The 20,455-nt window shown below is 35.2% G+C and overlaps 1 non-coding gene across 1 annotated transcript; it reads left to right on the forward strand.

Moving 5' to 3' along the window:
- Positions 1 to 333: 333 nt before the first annotated feature.
- LOC136231479 (small nucleolar RNA R71) lies at positions 334 to 440 on the forward strand. The gene has a single exon (XR_010689859.1). It is a non-coding gene; the product is annotated as a small nucleolar RNA R71 (small nucleolar RNA).
- The last annotated feature ends 20,015 nt before the right edge of the window (positions 441 to 20,455 follow it).

Here is a 20,455-nt window from a genome sequence, read left to right on the forward strand (position 1 = left end):
TCCGTTTGGATTGGCTTACCATTTGGATCACACGGTGCCATAAACCTATCAATTTTGTGCGACAAGGCAGAAAATTGGGCTTGCAACATCGCTACTGGATCAAGATTCACTATACCTTTAACTGACGATGTAGTTGAGGATGATGGTTTTGCTACTGGTATGTGTCCACGTTCCGCGGGCCACATACTGCTGTTGATTGCCATTTCCTCTAAAAGTTCTCTAGCTTGGGCAGATGTTTTCTTCATGAATAACCCTCCAGACATAGCGTCCAATGAACCTCTAGTTGTAGGATTTAGTCCATTATAAAATGTTTGCATTAAAAGTTCAGCGGGCAATTGGTGGTGTGGGCATAAACGTTGAAGTTCTTTAAAACGTTCCCAAGCCTCATAAAGAGTTTCACTATCATTTTGAGAAAAAGACGTTAACTCTTTAATGACTCTTGCGGTTTTTGCTAAAGGAAAAAATTTTGATAAAAATGCTTGGGCTAATTGCTCCCAAGTCTCAAATGATGCGGCTGGCATAGAAGTTAACCATTCTTTGGCTCGATCCTTCAAAGTAAAAGGAAAAAGGCGAAGTTTGATTGCTTCTGCAGTTACATCAGTAATTTTGAAAGTGTCACAAATTTCTAAGAAATTTGTCAAATGGGTATTAGGATTTTCGTTAGGTAACCCGTAAAACGTTACATTATTTTGCAACATATTAAGCAACGCAGGCTTAATTTCAAAATGATGTGCATTAATTTGGGGTCTAACTATACTGTTTGTTACACCGGCCACTCCTGGCCTAGCGTAATCCATAAGTGTGGACATAACTTCTGGCTCGGTAATTTTAGTTTTTATTGGGGTTTTGTTTTTGTTTTTATTTTCTTTCTTGTTCTTTTTAAGGGTTCTTTCAATTTCTGGGTCAATAGGATCTGGTGACGTGCCTGAACTTCGAGAACTGCGCATGAACTTGAAATTTCGCACGAACAGAAACTACCTATAAAACAGAATTTGAAAAATAAATATATTAGTAATTGAAAATAAATAAAATATAAAAGTTTGAATAAGTATGAATAAACCTAGATTCGTAATAAAACACGAAAAATTTAAAATTTTGTCAAAAATTTTGGCGTTCCCCGGCAACGGTGCCAAAAACTTGTTGAGCGATTTCCGCAAGTGCATGGTATACGCTTGTAGTAATAAAAGATATCGATCCCACAGGGAACGTTTTTCAACAAAAACTTATTTTGAATCGATTAAATTTACTTTTAGGTTTGTAATATGGAAAAATCGTTTAATCGGTTTTTGGTTTTGAAATTGCTAGAATAAGAATTAGGTTAGAATATGAAGATGTTAGAAAATATCTGATTTAAGAATGAATTTGCAAAACAGGAACGTTTTAGTACTTTAGAAAAGTAAACAAGTATATTTGTTTGCATTAAGCAAAGAAAACAACTTTAAACTTTGTACGAATTATAAAAATGAAATAAATGACGGAACCTCTAATTAATTGGCTATGAACGCGACAAAACCCTTTCGGGATAGTTGCCCTTAATCAAATTAAAACTCTTTCGAGATAATAATTTGCCTAAGTGTTCAACAAAGTTTCCTTGTAAAGATTTTGAATTAAACTACGTTTTAATGAAAACACCAGCAGTCACTTTAGTGGATTGGTTACCATAAGTGCTGCATAAAAATCTATCGAATAGAACGGACTTTATTAGATGAAATATAAATTGATACAAGTTTACAGAGAACATGGAGCATTGAATTCTTCGACGGCGTGCAAGTGAACGGGTTGTCAATCCTTTCCTTGGGTTTCGTTAGAGTTTGTCAGGCTCAGGGGCGAATCCTCTACTCAATCTTCTTGTTGAATCTTTGTAATAGAGACTGGGTCGGTCTACTACCAAAATGAAAACTAAATTGGAACAATGTCTAAACGCTACTGAATTTGTTATTATTTAGTAAACAATGTGTGTACATCATATTGCTTTTTACAGAATCTAAATCTAACTTCTGAATCACTTGACTCGGAATTTCTGCATAAATTCTACACTAATCTCTTTCTTCTACACATATAACATTATTCTTCAACTCTCCACCATTTATTTATAGATGTTGAAGAGTCTTGATTGAAGTGTCGTGTCCATTGTGAAGGATCGTATCCATTGCGAAAGGACGTCTTTATCCACCCGAACGATCGCGTTTCGTCGAAAACGAAAGTGTGTAACTAGGCTTCTAAAATCTCCTGCTCGTACCGAGAATGGGGGAGCAACTCTACCGAGAATGGGGGAGCAACAATTTGTACTTCGGATGAAGGGAAGGAGGGGCTGAGGGACGCGTGTCGCGACCGTGAATATTGGGGGCCGCGGTCGCGGCACGGAGCGTTTTTCACCTCTTCGGCTCTCGTTCGTGTCCTTGACTTGGCGTTATTAATTTTCGTCGTCTTCGACTCCTTTTGAAGGGCCTTTCTTCTATTTTTAAGCTCTTTTTACTCCTATTTGGATTTTACCAAATATTTATGTACCTTACAAGAAAGAAACATATTCGAGAGAAAAAGATTTCTAAACAGTTATAAATAGCATAAATTCGTAGCAATATTGATGTAATTATTGATGATATTTTAGGTATATTTTGGGCTTAAGACCAACCAAAACGGTCAGTTCTGAAAAGCGTTTCAAACGCAAGGCTCACAAGTCCAACTCCCTAGACCTATTGGCTGATTCTCCACTCAGAGAACCAATAACTGACCTAACTGGACTCCAGTATGAATTCTTTTCCACTGTAACTGAGCCAACTCCAGATCAATTCAAACAAAAGCAAGCCTCTATTACTCAAGATGAAGAACAAACCAAGTCTCCTCAAAATCCAATTCCTACCGAGCAAGAGCTCGAAGTCCAAGCTGCTCCAGATGCCGAGCAAGCAAAGGAAAACACTACTCATAACAGTTCTGAGTTGCCTCCTCCTCCTCCTGCGCCAACTCAACTTCAGACTGATACTAAGCAGGTCAATATCTCTGCTGATCCACCTCTTCTTAATCCTGTTTCGTAGAATGTTAACCAGTCAGTTCTTGCTGGTGCGATGAACAAAAGTCTAGCTGCTGACCTAGCTGGCACATCAGGTTCTGAAAAGCACCAAAGTCCTCCACCCTCCGGTGCTAACCACATTCCGGCCACTGGGCAACATCCTGACACATTTTATGCTTATCTGAATGCAACTGAGTCTGGGCGCAGAATCATTGACTCAGCTCAATCCCTACTCCAGGATCTTAACCAAGCTCATGCCGATGCTGCTGGGTCTACCTATGTTGAGCCAACACAGATCACTTCTGTCACTCAGCTTCTGGCAGAAATCAAAAGTCTCAAAGACTTGCTAAGTGTCATGACAACCCTTCAATCTCAACAACCCAAGCAAGACTCTATAGTGAGGCTGGGTGAACTCCAGCTGATGATGGTGAATCACATAAATTACCTCTAAGGATAAATCACCAACCTCTCAGCTGTGAACTCGGCATATGCAACTTCTGGTGAGATTAATCAACACTTCACACAGTTGAACTCTGAGCTGACTGGAGCTCGTGACCTAATTTCCTCCACCTTCCAGTGTTCTATTAAGCAAATTAGTGAAGTTGTTCGCCTACTCAACTTGAGTAAAGAAGAAATGGACACTGACCTGGTGAAAACTAATGAAATTCTGCAATACTCCCAAGCCACATTGAAACATGTACGTTATACCAATGCTCAACGTCAGTTCTATGATTCGGCTTTGCTCAAGATGTATCATCAAGCCTATGCCAAGATGACTGACACTCTCACATGGGTCGGAAAATCACAAGAGTATCTTCTTAGTATGCTCAGTGCTTCCATTCGAATCCCCGGACCCACTCTGGACGATGGCATTGCAGTTTTCGACGGTCTTAGGGAAAGTACGAGTCAACTCCATGCATACTCAACAAAACTGACTCGTGCTGTTCTTCATGATGCCTTCTCTCCTCCTCAACCCGATGCTGGCAAATCGGGGGAGAAAGAACAAGCTGATGGAACTCAGCAAAACTTGGGGGAAGCATCCGGTAGTCAGCAACATAGAACCGCCAAAGGGAAAGGCAAAGTTAATCCTGCTCACCAAGCTCAAGTCAACAGGAAGAAATAGATTGGCTAGTCTTAGTACTTGACTTATAGTTTATCTGGCGTGTTCTATCATATGTTGTATGCTGATCATCTATCTATTTTAAGCATCTTTTTATTCAAACTAACCTATCTTTATGCGATGCTTACTTGTTGTGCTAAGTGTTGATCTGTCTTAATTGAACAAACAAACAAAATTAAAATGAAACATACTCAGTACACATTAGCTCTGATACATTCCTCAATAAACTCTAATACCTAAACTATCTATGTATCAAACTGAGAAAACATATGTTTCAAGAATTGAACTCTTCTGAAAGCTGACCTAGGCTCATCTGAATTAGATCATTGGAAGGTCTAGAATTGAACTAAGTCAGTATAAGCATGTGTTAATGTTACTCGATTAAATCTTAGAAGGTTTAGAGTTAAGTTAAGTCAATAGATGCAACCCTTACGGGGGAGTAACTTCAGAAGCATAAAAAGAATTTCAATCATGGGGAATCTCAATGCTGAGTTCCACTAATTAAATATTTTGCCAACATCAAAATGGGGGAGTTTGTTGAAACACCTTTCCACATGATTTTGATTTGACAAAATTATTTAAGTTAATCCATGATTAAGGGGCAATTAAATTTAAGTGCTTTGATTTAATTGTACTAATATGTTTGTTCAATGTTGAGTATAAGTATAAATGAAAACAGAATCAAAAAGTAAGACAGGACGAAGTCAGCATGAGAACACAGCACAAGCTGAGTGAAGTGAACTCAGTGTAATGGAAGAAAAGTCATCTTCAGAACAAATACTTGAAGATGAAGCTGACCAAAGAAGCTGAGTGAAACGCAACTCATGTTGGGGTTTAGTGTCCTATAGACAATTGTTCTAGGATACAAACTTAATGTAAATGAAGTGTTCTTTATATCATTTGTTTTAATGAGATATATGTTTTATAACTATATAAAGGCAATCCTTTTTAAGCACTAAATAAAGTCTAATAAAAGGAAACCCATAAGTTTGTTTAAAGTGATTATAAAGTGTTCATACAAGCATGAAGTGAGACGAAACTTTGTAATAAACTAATAAACTTAAAACCACCCCAAGTCAAGTAATATGTTTAAGATTGACATATCACTATTGAGACTTGCATGTAACAATGTCTTCTGTCCGACAGAAAGCTGATCTCACAAGCTTCATATATATAGATATCTGGACAATTACATGGATCCGATGAAAAGTAGTTCATTAGGATTGGGGACCCGACTTGAGATAACAGGATGGGTAGATTCATCCTTGTCACCTGTTCATCTCATTGGTATTAATAGGTATAAATAATCCTCAGACTCAAAGGAATGTTAATTAGTCATTCTGGATTACTGAATGTGACGCTTTGATCCTGTTGTAACACGATCCTTAACTGAGATGACTCTGGGGTGTGAACAGCAGAGGTTGGGTATCACAGGAAGTGATTACGGGATCGTTATACATTGGATTGAGCATTTATCACTCCCGATAAATGGGAGATATGTCCATGGATCGCTTGTGGAAGTCTTGACTCTAAATCCTTGCAAGGTGATAGCTTAAGATTGAAATGAGATTTCTCTTAACCTATCTAATTGGAGTTGACTCGGCCAGAACAAGTAAAACGAACGTCTCGCTATATGTGACTTGACATTACCCATAGTCATAAGATTCAGTTCAAGGACGTAGTTGATAAAGGATCGAATTATACCGTACTAATACGGAAAGGTCAACGACAGAATCAACATGTCTTCTTATAGCTCTGGGGGAATGATTACGGACTTGCTAATCACATACTTTGTACATCATTCCGTTATGCAAAAGATTAAATATAATTCTTTGAAAATTAATTTAATAGTTGCATACGGCTAGAAGCAATAAGAACCTAATGGGTCACACATAAGACTTGGAACCCAAAAGAGAAACAGATGTTAATTAATTGACGGAAGCCCGACTAAGCCCAATAGGGCCCAGTTAAGGAGGGGGGCGATTTTATGTATGCTAGATACATAAATAATTAATTTGATTTTATCAATTCTAATTAGATTAGGATTATGAATTAAATTAATTAAAGGATAAATAAGTTAGGAGTTTAATTAGATTAAATTACTCCCATTATTATCCAATAAGGTTATTATTATTATCTTTTATATTTAGATATATTAATAGATAATAATTAAGAATTCTATTCCGAATTAAATTCTTATTCAGTAACCTAATTCTATCTAACTAGGGTTTAGATACAAGAGAATATAAATACCCCTACCTTGTGATTTTCGAAACAGACTAGTTTCTCCCGCAGACTGAGAATTTCGACCACTACAGTAGAGGATGGAATTCCACCGATTGCTTCCGAATCAATTGATTTCATCTCTTTCTTTTTCTCCTTGATCTTGTGTTGATTAATTAGAGGCAATCTATTTTGGTTGCTATTCATTGGTTGATTTCTAATCGTTTACTTGTTCGTTTTGTTGTGTTCATGAAAGAATAAAAACAAACAAAATGGAGAAATTCGTTCTAGTTCCTCCTACATCAGGTCAGTTCACGATTTCGCGGATTCCTCGAGATTGAACCGTCGGATCGCCGCGATTTTTGGGAGCTTCTAGACATATTATTCCACGTTTCCACCGTTGGGATTGTCGTTCGGAGGTCTGGAAGGTCCGTTCGGGTAAGGGCAGATTGGTAGACAGTTTCCATCTCTTTTGAAGTTGTGGGCACTTCGTTTGCAACGGTAGATTGAACTTCAAAAGGTTTTTCCTTCTATCCCTCTTTATATGAAATAACGATTAACGGATCTTGGGGTTAATGGAAATAGGTTAAAATTTTTATATTTCCGCTGCTATACGTTAGCCTATTTTCCTTCAACTCAGTATCAAAGAAGAGAAGTCTTCCTCTAAGCTAAAGCTTGTAGATGAAGCTGACCATGGAAGCTGAGTAAGAATGACTCAGAAACAAAAGAACAAAAGCAACGTCAATAAAGTCAACCTGAGTGTTCGTCAGGACAGCACGAATGATCCGTTTGCTAGAAGACAAGATCCGAAAACTGTCTGCACCAATAATAGAAACCTTGGAATTACGCACAAAGTCAATTTCCAGATGCATGGGTCAACTGTCCGTTAGTTAAAAGACGAACTGGCACTAGAAGACACATCTGTGGGAAGAAGACAAGCCCGACGCCTGCGGATTTCAGTCGACAGGATTGGCCTGCAAATCTGAAGCTGACCAGAACGTGTCGCAAGAAAAATCCGTTTGAATCCAATGGATAATTCCAGATTCAAATCATTACAGCTTCAGACCTCAACTTTAAAAGGACAAGTTCATTCTTGGATCCTTTGACGATTGTTGATATACAAAAAGAGAAAAATACAAAGCACATTCAAACAAGAAAAAGATCTTACACCAAACTTCCATTTCTGTGTAAAAGCTAGATTGATTTTGTAATCATCTAAAGTGTTCTTCATTTAGAAAGAACAAGTTTGTAATAATTGTAAAATTGAGAGAGTGGTGCTGAGTACTCGGTTCTAAGTACTCATCGGTAGAGAAATCTAGGTGTTCGGTTATAGCACTTAGTAGGGGTTGAGTAGACGAATAGAGGAAGGTACTCTTGCATATTTAACTACCTTGTAAACGGTTTGTGCTCTACTTTTAAAGAGCTCAGTATTGGATTGAAAAAGCCCGGAGGGATTCTGGGGACTGGACGTAGGCAATCTCTCTCTCAATATATCTATATATGTGTTGCTTGATTAAATTGCTCAGGATATAAATTGTACAAGCTGACACTAGGTAATCTTGGTGCTGAGTTGGAAGCTGACCTCAAGTGTTAATTCCCAACTCATGAGTAAAACAGTTCTAGTCAGCATCTGACTAAAGCTGTCTTACACTTCTCGGTCGTGCTGACCTGAACTAAGTTAAAGTAATTAAAGAATAATCTTAAGTCAGCATAATTAAGCGAAAAATTTATATTAGTTCCTAACCCCCATTTGGAACTAATCATACGGGACTAACAAGTTTTATCTTGGATAGTGAGCTACTTAGCTCTGATACCACTTGTTGGTCCCGTGTAACTTAATAGGATTAGTTCCAGGGGGGTTAGGAACTAATATAATTTTTTCGCTTAATGATGCTGACTTAATTCTATGTTTGATAATTTAACTCAGCTTTAGGTCAGCAAGGCTGAGTGAAGTGTGAGACAGCTTTAATCAGACACTGACTAGAGCTGTTTCAATTGTGAGTTGGGAAATAACACTTTAGATCAGCTTCCAACTCAACACTCTGATTACTCAGCGTTGGCTTGTACAAATTATTTACTGAGTAATTTAAGCAAGCAACACATACATATACATATATATCAAGAGATAAGGTTAGAGATTACTCAGCAGACTTATCCTGGTTCGGCCTCACTGCCTACGTCCAGTCCCCAGAATCCTCCGGGCTTTTTCAATCCACTACTGAGCTCTTTAAAGGTAGAGCACAAACCGTTTACAATAGCAACTGAGTATGCAAGAGTACCATCCTCTATTCGTCTACTCAATCCTATCTCACACTGAATACTATAACCGAGTATCCAGAATTTCTCTACCACTGAGTACTATAACCGAGTACTCAGCTTCACTCTTCTAACCTTTACAATTGATACAAGATTGTTCTCACTTAATGAAGAACACTTTAGATGAATACAAGTTCACTCTAGACTTTTAGACAATGGTTGGAATTAGGTGTAAGAACTTGCTTTTGCTATTCAGACAGCTTCTCTTTTGGATTCTTTTACTTAGTGAAGATTTTGCTTGTCTGTATCTCTCTTGTATTTTCGGCAATGATCCAAGTGATGAACTTGTCCATTTATACTAAATTCTGAAGCTTCAATGATTTGAACATCCGACATAGCCGTTGAGAAGAACGGTCTTCTTCGTCATCATGTGGTCAGCTTTCAGAACCGCAGGCCAATCCTGTCTTCTAATTTGCGCAGGAGGCAGGCTTGCCAGTTTCGTCTTCTAGCGCCAGGTTTGTCTTCTAGCCAAAATCCAGACGGTCCATGCATCTCGAAAAGATCCTTGATCATATTTCCGAGGCTTCTGTTTTGTTGCAGAGATTTGTCGGACCTTGTCTTCTAGTAAACGGATCATTAGCGCTGACTTGATCTGTACTCAGCTTGACTCGGCAGCGACTTGAAAGTTACTCAGCTTGACTCCGCAGCCTCGCATTCAAGATTTTCTGAAGAAGACATTTCTTTTTGTAGCGCTGAGTTGTATTCCACTCAGCTTCTGCTGTGAGATCTGCTTATGCTGATTTTGTTCTGTCTTTCTTTTTATGAACACTTAGTTCCTGTTCTAGTCAGTTTACTTACTCAACATTGAACAAACATATTAGTACAATTAAACCAAAGCACTTAAATTTAATTGTCTTAATCATGGGATTAACTTAAATAATTTTGTCAAATCAAAATTATGTGGAAAGGTGTTTCAACAATAGTTTATGTTTGAAAATGGTCCAAACCACAAGGTTTAAAATGATCCTGGATTGGGGTTGTAATGAGGTGAATGCTTTAAAATGAAGGTTAGAGGTTAATTTTCAGATACAAGTTTGACCACCAACTTTGATTTGGATCAAGATTGCTAGTTATCTAGCAAGTAGGAAGATGATGAACTGAAAGTGCTCGAAAGAGCTTGAAAATGCTTACAATTCTCTTTTTATATTTATTTTGTTTTTCGAGAGTGATACAACAACTATTCCAGTGACGGTTTTGTATTTTTGCTAGCAAACTTTGGCTATTTAGCGATTGATGTTGTTGTTTCAAGCTTTACGGTGCTTGAAATGAGGAAAAAGGTGGGTTAGATGTTAATTAGTGTAAGAAAGAAAATTGGTTAATAGGTTCAATGTGAGTTTTCTAAGGATTATGCAAAACAGGAAAACAATTAAAAAAAAAGAATTAGCCTAAGTGAGTTTATTATATCATCTATTGTTCTTATACCGAAACAGACGGATTTAACCTGGTATTTAGTGCAAACTCTGCGACTTGAGTTAAGCAAAAACTCTCAAAAATCGTGAAAGTATTAGAGTTTTTGTATACCCTTTGGGCTCAAAATTTCTTACACTTATTTTGGTTTAATTTTTGCTTTCGAGTTTCTTAAAATTTTCAAAATCCCATCGTTATTGCCTTTTTAAGGTTAATTAACAAAATGACTCGTAAATTTGGAATTATTTAATTCGTTTGTGCTAGGTGCGAATTATTATCTATTCGTAAATTTCTTAATTTCGAAATCAAGGCTTAACATTTTTCAATTGAATCGATCATTCACATCGAGTTATTTATTTTTGAGGATAAATAACGGCACTTAAATTTTGGAAGTGGAGATAAGGGTCGATTTACACTTGAGCGTTTTTTTTATTATGTATGCATTTTATTTTTATTTATTTTCTTATTTATATTTTCATTGCATTTGCTTGACTTTATTCTGGTTCACACGACATGTTAAACTGGGCCAAGCCGTGTGAACTTTATTTCTAGTCAATTTTTTTTTTTCTTTCGAGCCACACAACATGTGGAAAAGGGACACACCATGTGGCATGAGAGAAATACCTCATGTTTCTTAGGATCTAATTCATACGGCGTATGGATTCCACACGGCGTATGAGCTAGTTTTATACAAAATTAAAAACAACATGAAACTTAAAGAAACTACGAAACGAACAATAACATGCATAATAACACATAAAAACAATCTAAAAGACTCCAAAATCCCTAAAAACAAATAGCACACATGAGCTACTGGTGTGACGGTGTCTCTACCCCCTCCGTATAAATGAAAATGTACTAATTCCAAAAGTACATAAAAAATGAAAATGGAATACGAGATAAAAAGACAAGTATGGCCACACCTAGGGACGGAGATAGGGGGACGGGTCCCTCCGACCATCATAACCACTATGTCCACGAGCAGTTTCGGCCCCCTGTCTCCACAAAATTTAAGGTTACGGTGGTTTGAGCCCCCCTGTTTTTAAGAAATTTAGATCGGATGCTAAGTATTAACATCCGAAAATTGGTTCAGATCCTGTTAGTCTCTTTCTAAATCCAAAATTCCAATTTTTCTTTGGCATGTTAGGCCCTCTAAATCCAAAATTCTAATTTTTTTTTGCCTGTTAGACCCTCTTTAAATCCAAATTTCTATTTTTTTTGGCATGTTAGGCCCTTTTTAAATTCAATTTCTAATTTTTTTTGGCCTATTAGACCATCTCTAAATCCAATTTTTTTCTGTTAGACACAATTTTTTTTACATATTAAGAATCTTAAACACAATATAGCTTAATTTTGAGAAGTTTTACATTGGTACTTAAAAATTGGTTCTTGACCACTAAGATAATAAAATATATATATACGGAAAAAAAGTGAACAAGTTCGATTTAGCAAAACTAAATTTTTTTTTGCACACCACGTGTAAAATCGGCCACCCCAACCAAACAATCATCTATTCGCCACTGGTCACACCTAATCTTCAACCCAACTAACTTGAGCATCAGAACAGTTCGCCAAATTATGGTATTCTCTAAATTTTGATTCTGTTTTACAGGTTGACTCTGAAAGACTTGGCAAGACATTCGAACTCTCAGACACAAGTTCACATACACAGTTATTATCACATCTGTATCCAAAAGTTTCAATCTTTGTACCGATATAGATTGTAGTATATAAATATATTTTTGGAGTAATAATTAATCGGATATTATAACGACATTATTGAAATTTAAATTGAAGTAATACACACATTTCAAAAGTATTACTATTAAAAAAAGACATATAGGGTTCCCTACCAAAAAAAGACATGTAGGGTCCGTTTGGCTGCTTGTTGTTTACTGTTTGTCTTTAGAAAAGGCTGCGGATAACAACCCAAATTATTCTAGAATGACGAATAAACGAAAATTAATATAAATAATGGCAAACCATTATTCCTTATAAAAGTGGGATTTATGCATGATTAATATAGAATTAATGATATTTAATGCATGATTAATGCATGGGTGAATATTAAACACAATATAGCTTAATTTTGAGAAGTTTTACATTGGTACTTAAAAATTGGTTCTTGACCACTAAGATAATAAAATGTATATTCTTACCAAAAAAAAAGATAATAAAATGTATATATACGGAAAAAAGTGAACAAGTTCGATTTAGCAAAAATAAATTTTTTTTTGCACACCACGTGTAAAATCGGCCACCCCAACCAAACAATCATCTATTCGCCACTGGTCACACCTAATCTTCAATCCAACTGACTTGAGCATCAGAACAGTTCGCCAAATTATGGTATTCTCTAAATTTTGATTCTGTTTTACAGGTTGACTCTGAAAGACTTGGCAAGACATTCGGACTCTCAGACACAAGTTCACATACACAGTTATTATCACATCTGTATCCAAAAGTTTCAATCTTTGTACCGATACAGATTGTAGTATATAAATATATTTTTGGAGTAATAATTAATCGGATATTATAACGACATTATTGAAATTTAAATTGAAGTAATACACACATTTCAAAAGTATTACTATTAAAAAAAAAAAAAAGACATGTAGGGTTCCTATAAAAAAAAAAGACATGTAGGGTCTGTTTGTTTGCTTGCTGTTTGTTGTTTGCCTTTAGAAAAGGCTGCTGATGACAACCCAAATTATTCTAGAATGACGAATAAACGAAAATTAATATAAATAATGGCAAATCATTATTCCTTATAAAAGTGAAATTTATGCATGATTAATATAGAATTTATGATATTTAATGCATGATTAATGCATGGGTGAATATGCAAATAATGAAGAAAAAGGAAGGAGTCTCTAGCATTATGCCACGCCACGTGGACCATGATGAGACACACCATAACAAGATACGCCCGATGAGAGCGAGTAATGCAGACCCGTCATAGTTCTCAAGGAGAGCGTACATACGCCTTGACGGTTCTAAGAATACAAAAAGGCGCATTTATAACCATATATGAATAGGAATAAATACAATTAAATGGCAATCAATAGCCATTAAGGGACATAAAGACTATACTGTTCAAATACCCCAACTCTAAGGTTTTCAAGGATAAATGATGATGGAGAATTGATACCAATTAAAGATGAGTAGTACCATGACTCTTTACCTGCATTCCCATTAATATTGAAGGTTACAGAAATCTATATAAATACCATAGCTTCCTAGGATCAAAGGTACACACATTATTCTAACCCTACTTTGTGATTAGAGATTATTCTCTCAAGAATATTACTGACTTAGGCATCGGAGTGTCCCCGGCCGATCCCAACGATGCCTCACCGGGAAGTGTTCCGATCAAGGATTTTTTCACAAGTTATCACATGCTTTTTCAAAAAGAAGAGATTTCCTGCTGTAAAAAGCTACTTTTCAGCTGTAAAACGCAAATAGGATGTGTCTAACTAAACACCTCAAACTCTGCTTTTTAAAATGAAAAGGCAAACATGAGGTGAAAAGTAGGTAACCAAACACTCCCGTAATGTTGAACCTCACACTAAATATAATAAACAATAAAAGAAATCAAATATAATAAACAATAAAAGAAATATTTATAATATTATATGCTTAGCAATTTTTATCAACACACTTTAAACCAACATAAAGTGCTTTGTGTATATAACTGAAAACTAAATAATTGTATAGTTAATATTTTATTTTGAAAAGAAGAAAGCATCTGTAGCATGTCTTGCCAATTTAAAAACTGGATTGCTATTTACCGCGCCCTCTAGGACACTTTTGCCCTATGAATTTTTTAAACTCAAAAACTGAAATTCTCTCAAATTTTTTTGAAATTCAAAAACCCGAATAACATTCATGGGACTTAAACACGGTAAAGGAAAAAGACTAATGATTCTCCGGATAAGTATTTTTATTTGAAAATCGAATCGAAAACACGAGTTTCATCTCCGGATTCGGAGAAAAAATTCATCCAAATGTACTAAACGGGTGATTCACACCATTCCGTCTAAGTGGAAATGGGTGATCCACCCGTTTTCACCTAGAAAGAAACGGGTGATCCACCCGTTTCCGTCTAGGCAGGAACGACTAGTTCATCCGTTTCTACCTAGGCGGAATAGTGTGAATCACCCGTTTAGCACATTTTGGATGAATTTTTTTTATATATATATATTGATTAAATCAGTTAGTTTTTTGAGACAAATTTCAATTAGTGTAAATAGGAACTGTAGTTATTCGATTTTCTCGATGTTTTCGGGTCCATTTTTTATAAATCCAATTTTTGGCTCGGGAGAGAGAGGATATTAAGTTTTTGAATGGAAAAATGAAAAAGGTAAAAATGTCCAAGAGGAGACGGTGATAAGTAATTTGATGGCGATGAATAACAAAAACCCATTTTAAAATCTCTTGTTATATGTTTTTTTTTCCTATGAAAACTTGTTATATGTTTATACCAAACTTATTCACTTAATGATACCTTTAATATGATGTGACATGTTTTGGTGAATTAAGAAAAACATTTATTAGATTTATATTAAATTTAATGACACCTTGAACATGTGATGACATAGTTTGGTGAGTTTAAAATAAATAATCTTATTAGATTTATATCAAATTTAATGACACCTGGAACATGTGATGGCATAGTTTGGTGATTTAAAAATAATAATAATAAAAAAAATATAAATCCTATTTACATAATGATACTTTTGGACATATACTTTTATCTTAACTTTGGATTTCAAATTGATTATAAAGAGAGAGAAAAAAAGGGGCCGGATATTTTAGAAAAGAAGAAGAAAGGTTTTTGAAAAAATAATAAAGATTTATTTTGATTTTCAATTGGGGAAAAATAACAATGATTTCGAGCTAAAGGGTTATGTGTGGAAAGACTAGAATTTGCAACGTTTACCTCTACAAGAGGTAATATTTAGTTAGACAATTACATATTAAAATTATGCTATTATTTGTAGGTTTCGGTCATGAAATCGGTCACGGAAAGAATTGGCACTAGGTAGTTATTAAATAGTTAGTCTGAATTTTTATATATTGAAAATAATAATAATAATAATAATAATAATATGAAAATTGAAATGAAAAATTTGTACGGATAGATTTCTAGAAGTGTTACGAGTCTGAGTGAACCTTCGGTCGAAATTAACGGGATAAATCACATACGTGGTGTACAACTTTTATCCCAAATCACACTTTGGTGTACAACCAAAATTTTGTCACACTAAACCGTACGAACTTCAAGTGACCTCCCACTAAAGTGTACAACCGGTTTTTATGACCGATCAACGCTGGTCAACTATGTCACATCAGCATTTTTTGATTGTAGAATTAAAAAAAGTGGACCCACTCTTTATGGAATGACTAATATAGCCTTATTTCTTATAAAATTACTAAAATACCCTCATCTTCTTCCTTCAATCCCTCTCTCCCATTTCTCTCTCTACATCTTCTCTCTCACTCCTCTCTCTCTATACGTCTTCTTTATCACTATCCGACAAAGACCTCTTTCAAAACTCACTCGAATTCTGATTAGATTGACGATTAGATTGATTGTATCTATTAGCTACAATTCGTCCAGGCTTCAATGGCTTCTTATTAGGAACTGATTTTTCTCCGGCGAGACCTTTCCAATCGGTGATTATAATGCTGAAAATGCGTTTTAATTTACAGATGGCAGGGGAGATAGTGCCGGTCATGTAACTGGTGCGGTGAGATTTTTCGAAGATAGGATCCTCGGATTATCCCCGGAGAGTAATATCGGCGACGCGGTGAGTCTCCGGGTCGCAACTGACGCCGTAACATTTGTGGCAGTAGTAAACGCCAGTCCAAGACTTGAAGATGCCGAAGCGAGTCTCTTGAAGAGCTGACTTAAAGGCTAGCAGAGCTGCTTGGACGGTGGAAACGGCGGTGGTGGCTAATAATGTAAGGAGTAAAATGGATAAGGATGAGGATGCCATGATTTTTTTTCTTTTCTTGTTTGAATTTCTGTGTTACATGGCTTCATCTTCTATTAATCTTTTTTTCTTTGTGCTCGAGACGGAGAGCTTCTAATCTTAATGACAATCAGATAATTTCCTTCTCAATCTCTTCAATGTCCTTATCTATCTTTCCATCTCCTAAAAAAAAATTGATTTTGCAGCATTTTTTAACCTTTTTATTTTGATTTTGGTTATTGGTATTTCACGTTTGAACAAGCTTTTGAGTTGTTGATGTTTTGACAGAAAGTGTTTGTTCGTAAAGTTCTGATTTTGATATGGATTTTATTTAATAGTATTGAGATGCTGGGAATGGCAGAGAGAGAGGAGTGAGAGAGAAATGGTAGAGAGAGATGAGTGAGAAAGAAGATATAGAGAGAGAAATGGGAGAGAGGGGTTGAAAGAAGAAGATGAGGGTATTTTAGTAATTTTATAAGGAATTGGCTATATTAGGCATTCCATAAAGAGTGGGTCCCATTCTTTTAATTCTACAATTAAAAATGCTGATGTGGCATAGTTGACCAGCATTGACCGGTCATAAAAACCGGATGTACACTTTAGTGGGAGGTCACTTAAAGTTCGTACGGTTTAATGTGACAAAATTTTGGTTGTACACCAAAGTGTGATTTAGGGTAAACGTTATACACCACATATATAATTTACCCGAATTAACGATACCAGTTAGTGTTACTCGTTACAATTTCGGCAACAAATAAAAATAGTCTGATAAAAGTGTTTGGTTTAAATTTTATTTAAGTTTATTCATATAATATTTGAGTGATTTTAATTCTTGAAATTTGATGAAATTGTCAAACGTATGATTTTTTTATAGAAATATATTATTTAAATTATTTACTTTTGATTTTAATTGTAAAAATTTGAGCTATAATTTTATACTTGTGGTTTTTGTTTAGAAATTGGGTCGAGAAAATGAATTCGATATGAATTATTTTTGGATTGAGAAAGTTGATGTAGTTGTTGCTCTTATTATTTACGTGATTTGAATTGAAGTTCAAATATGATTTTTATGAGTTCTGGTATTTTGAGAGTGCGGTCGGTAGTTCTAATGTTAGGCAAAGAATGAGATATCCTGATTATTGATATTGTTACTGTTATGATAAACAACATGGGTGTAATTCGAGGATGGACACACGAGTTCTGTATTACATGTGGTGAAGCTTTTAACCTAGTGGTTGAGAGCTTGCCTATGACTAGGGAGGTCATGAGTTCGATTCACATCCGGGTCTGGTGGGATTTTTCTCTCTTCTTTAATGTAAGCGCATTGTGCACAAATTTTTATATATATGAGAGATCAGGTGTGACACATTCCTTATGGTGTGACAAGCCTTATTGTGTGACAACAGTGGTTTTTTTTTGTAATTGTTTAAAAATGGAGGGGGTATATTTGTAATTTTCCGCACTTTGTATAAATAGTTGTTTAGTCAGGGGTATACTTGTAATCTTTATTTTCTCTTCGGTTTTTCTTTCTTCTCCGGTTCTTCTCTGATATTTCCCTTATTTTCTGATTGCCCTGTTTCATTTCCGATCATTTTTTTTGTGGATTTTTTCATTCGATTTCTTTGTTCCGGCTCTCCTTTGGTGTATTTGGGAAGATATCGGTGAGTTCCTCTATGTTTTCATGTTCGTTTTCATTGTATTTCTGTTTGTTGTTTGTTCATTTCCGTTCGTTTTTTTGTTGAATATTTTGTTCGACTTATGGCTCTCATTTCGTGTATTTGTTACTTTATCGGTAGGTTCGGCTCTCCTTTGGTGTATTTGGGAAGATATCAGTGAGTTCCTCTGTGTTTTCGTGTTCGTTTTGATCGCATTTCTTTTTTTTGTTTGCTCATTTCCGTTCGTTTTTTTGTTGAATATTTTGTCCGACTTATGGCTCTCATTTCCTGTATTTGTTACTTTATCGGTAGGTCCGGCTCTCCTTTGGTGTATTTGGGAAGATATCGGTGAGTTCCTCTATGTTTTCGTGTTCGTTTTCATCGCATTTCTGTTTGTTGTTTGCTCATTTCCGTTCGTTCGTTTTTTTGTTGAATATTTTGTTCGACTTATGGCTCTCATTTCGTGTATTTGTTACTTTATCGGTAGGTTGTTCCATAATTTCGTGTATGTTTTGTTAAGTTTATCTAGTTATTTATAATGGAACATGTTTTCTTTGTTCATGTTAGATATTGTTTTATTCATGTTCTTAGTTTTTTTGTTTATATTTTTTGTTTAGGTTTTGTATTTTGTTTTTGTTTTGTTTCTTATTTTTTAGGGTTTCAACGGCATTGTATTTTGATTTTTCATTCTTTCCGTCTCTCATTTGTTAGTTTTCTCACTTGTATATGTGTTTTTTTTGTTTTTCAGTATATATCATAATGTCTAAAGCTACTTCTAGTAGAAAAGGTTGTTTGCATGAGAATGTTATTGATCCTTCGTTGCTTGATGCTATAAATTCTGATTATATAGCAGATGATGAAGACAAGTACTATTTTTTTTACTTATGTTTTCATGGAACAATATATGTTTTTGTTTGGAACAATATATGTATTCGTTTGGAACAATATTTTTGTATTCGTTATGAACAATATTTGTATTCGTATGGAACAATATATAAATTCGTTTGGAACCATATATGTATTTTGTTGATTTTAGTATTGTTGTTAATCTTGTTATTTGTTATGTTTCAAGAGTCTTTGAAAAGAAAAGTGATGAAGGAAGTAAGAAGAGATTTGTGAAGAAATCTGATGCTTTGAGGAAAAAGTCATCCAATATTGATATGCCTGTTGATGAAAGTTCTTCTGATGCTTTGAAGGACGTAGAAAGTTGTTCTGATGCAGATGACAGTTCTTCTGATGTTCGGGATAATATGAATGATCCTAATTTTGTGATCAGTGCGAGTACACCATCTGAAGAACAAGGAGAAGATGAATATGTTGTTTCTAGCAGAGATGGAAATAAAAGAAATGTTAGAGTTAATTTGAAGGGAGATGGTTCTTCTAGATTGAAGAGGAAGAAGGTTGAGGTTGTGAAAGGAGATGGTGGTTCTAGATTGAAGAGGAAGAAGTTTGAGGTTGTGAAAGGAGATGGTGGTTCTAGATCTGGTTCTAATGCTGTGAACCATAATTCTGAAAGAAGGATGGTGAAGAAGGACAGTCTTTATTCTGTTATGGAGGAAGATTTTTGTGTTGTAGGATTGAATCAGAGGGTTCGTCCAACAGCTTTTATTAAGTTTGTTAAAAGTATGCCAGAGACACACAAAGCTGCTATTATGAATATAGGCTTTGGTGGGTTTTTGTGTCTAGATCTTGGCAAGCTCAATTCATCGTTTTGTGCCAAGGTTGTGGCTTCTGTGGATCCTGACAGATGCTGTTTTATTCTTCCTAGAAATGACCGTATTGATTTGACTGAAGAAGATTTCCATTGTGTTTATGGCCTGCCTTATGGAGGAATGGAAATTCAGGATGTGGATAATAATAGTGGGGAGAGTTGGTCTAAGTTTTTAAAGACATGGAGGAAGTCATTTGGTCTTAAGAGTGGCAGTCCTATCGATAAAGATGTGCTTGATAGGTTGTCAAATCTGTTGATGGTGGATGTTTGTGATGAATTCATTTGGAACTTTATTATTATTATTGTTGTCAATTGTTGCATTCGATCAACAAAGAATAGGGCCTTGTACCATAAGTTTTTATTCAGTTTCATGAATGTGACTGAAATTTCAAAGTTGGATTGGTACCGTTTTAGTTTTAAGCATCTTATAGATTTTGTTCGTTCTTACAAGAACGATTCTAATCCATATTTTTTCACAGGCCCTCTTCCATTTATAATGGTAATTGTTTTAATGTGTTGGAACAGTTATTGGAACAATATTTTGAACAAGTTATGTATTTGCTTATAATTTGTTTTTCTCTTTTGTTTTATTGTAGATATGTTATTTTGATCGTTTGCAACGTGGTGTTGATTTGAGGCCACGTTCCTGTCCACTAACCTCTGTGTGGAATAAGGTTTTAATCTCTGAAAGAATTAAGGAGGCGTTTGGTTGGAACTTTGGAATCGGAATCGGAAACGGAATCGGAATAAGACGGAATCAGAATCGGAATGACTATTCATTTATTCTGTTTGGTTCAATATGGAATCGGAATCTAATTCCCTTTGAACCTGTTTGGTTCTCTAATCATCAGAATCGGAATATAATATTTATCAAAAATAATCTATTACATTATTATTATTATTATTATAACTTCAATTAATTTAAAAAAATCGAATAAAGCCAACATCAAATTTCATATATAGTATATATTTATATATAGAAGGATTTAAAATGAAATTTTGATTAAAAACAAATTAAAGAACTACTTATGTATTATA

The sequence above is a fragment of the Euphorbia lathyris genome, chromosome 5 (assembly GCF_963576675.1).
Source record: "Euphorbia lathyris chromosome 5, ddEupLath1.1, whole genome shotgun sequence".
Lineage (NCBI taxonomy): Eukaryota > Viridiplantae > Streptophyta > Magnoliopsida > Malpighiales > Euphorbiaceae > Euphorbia > Euphorbia lathyris.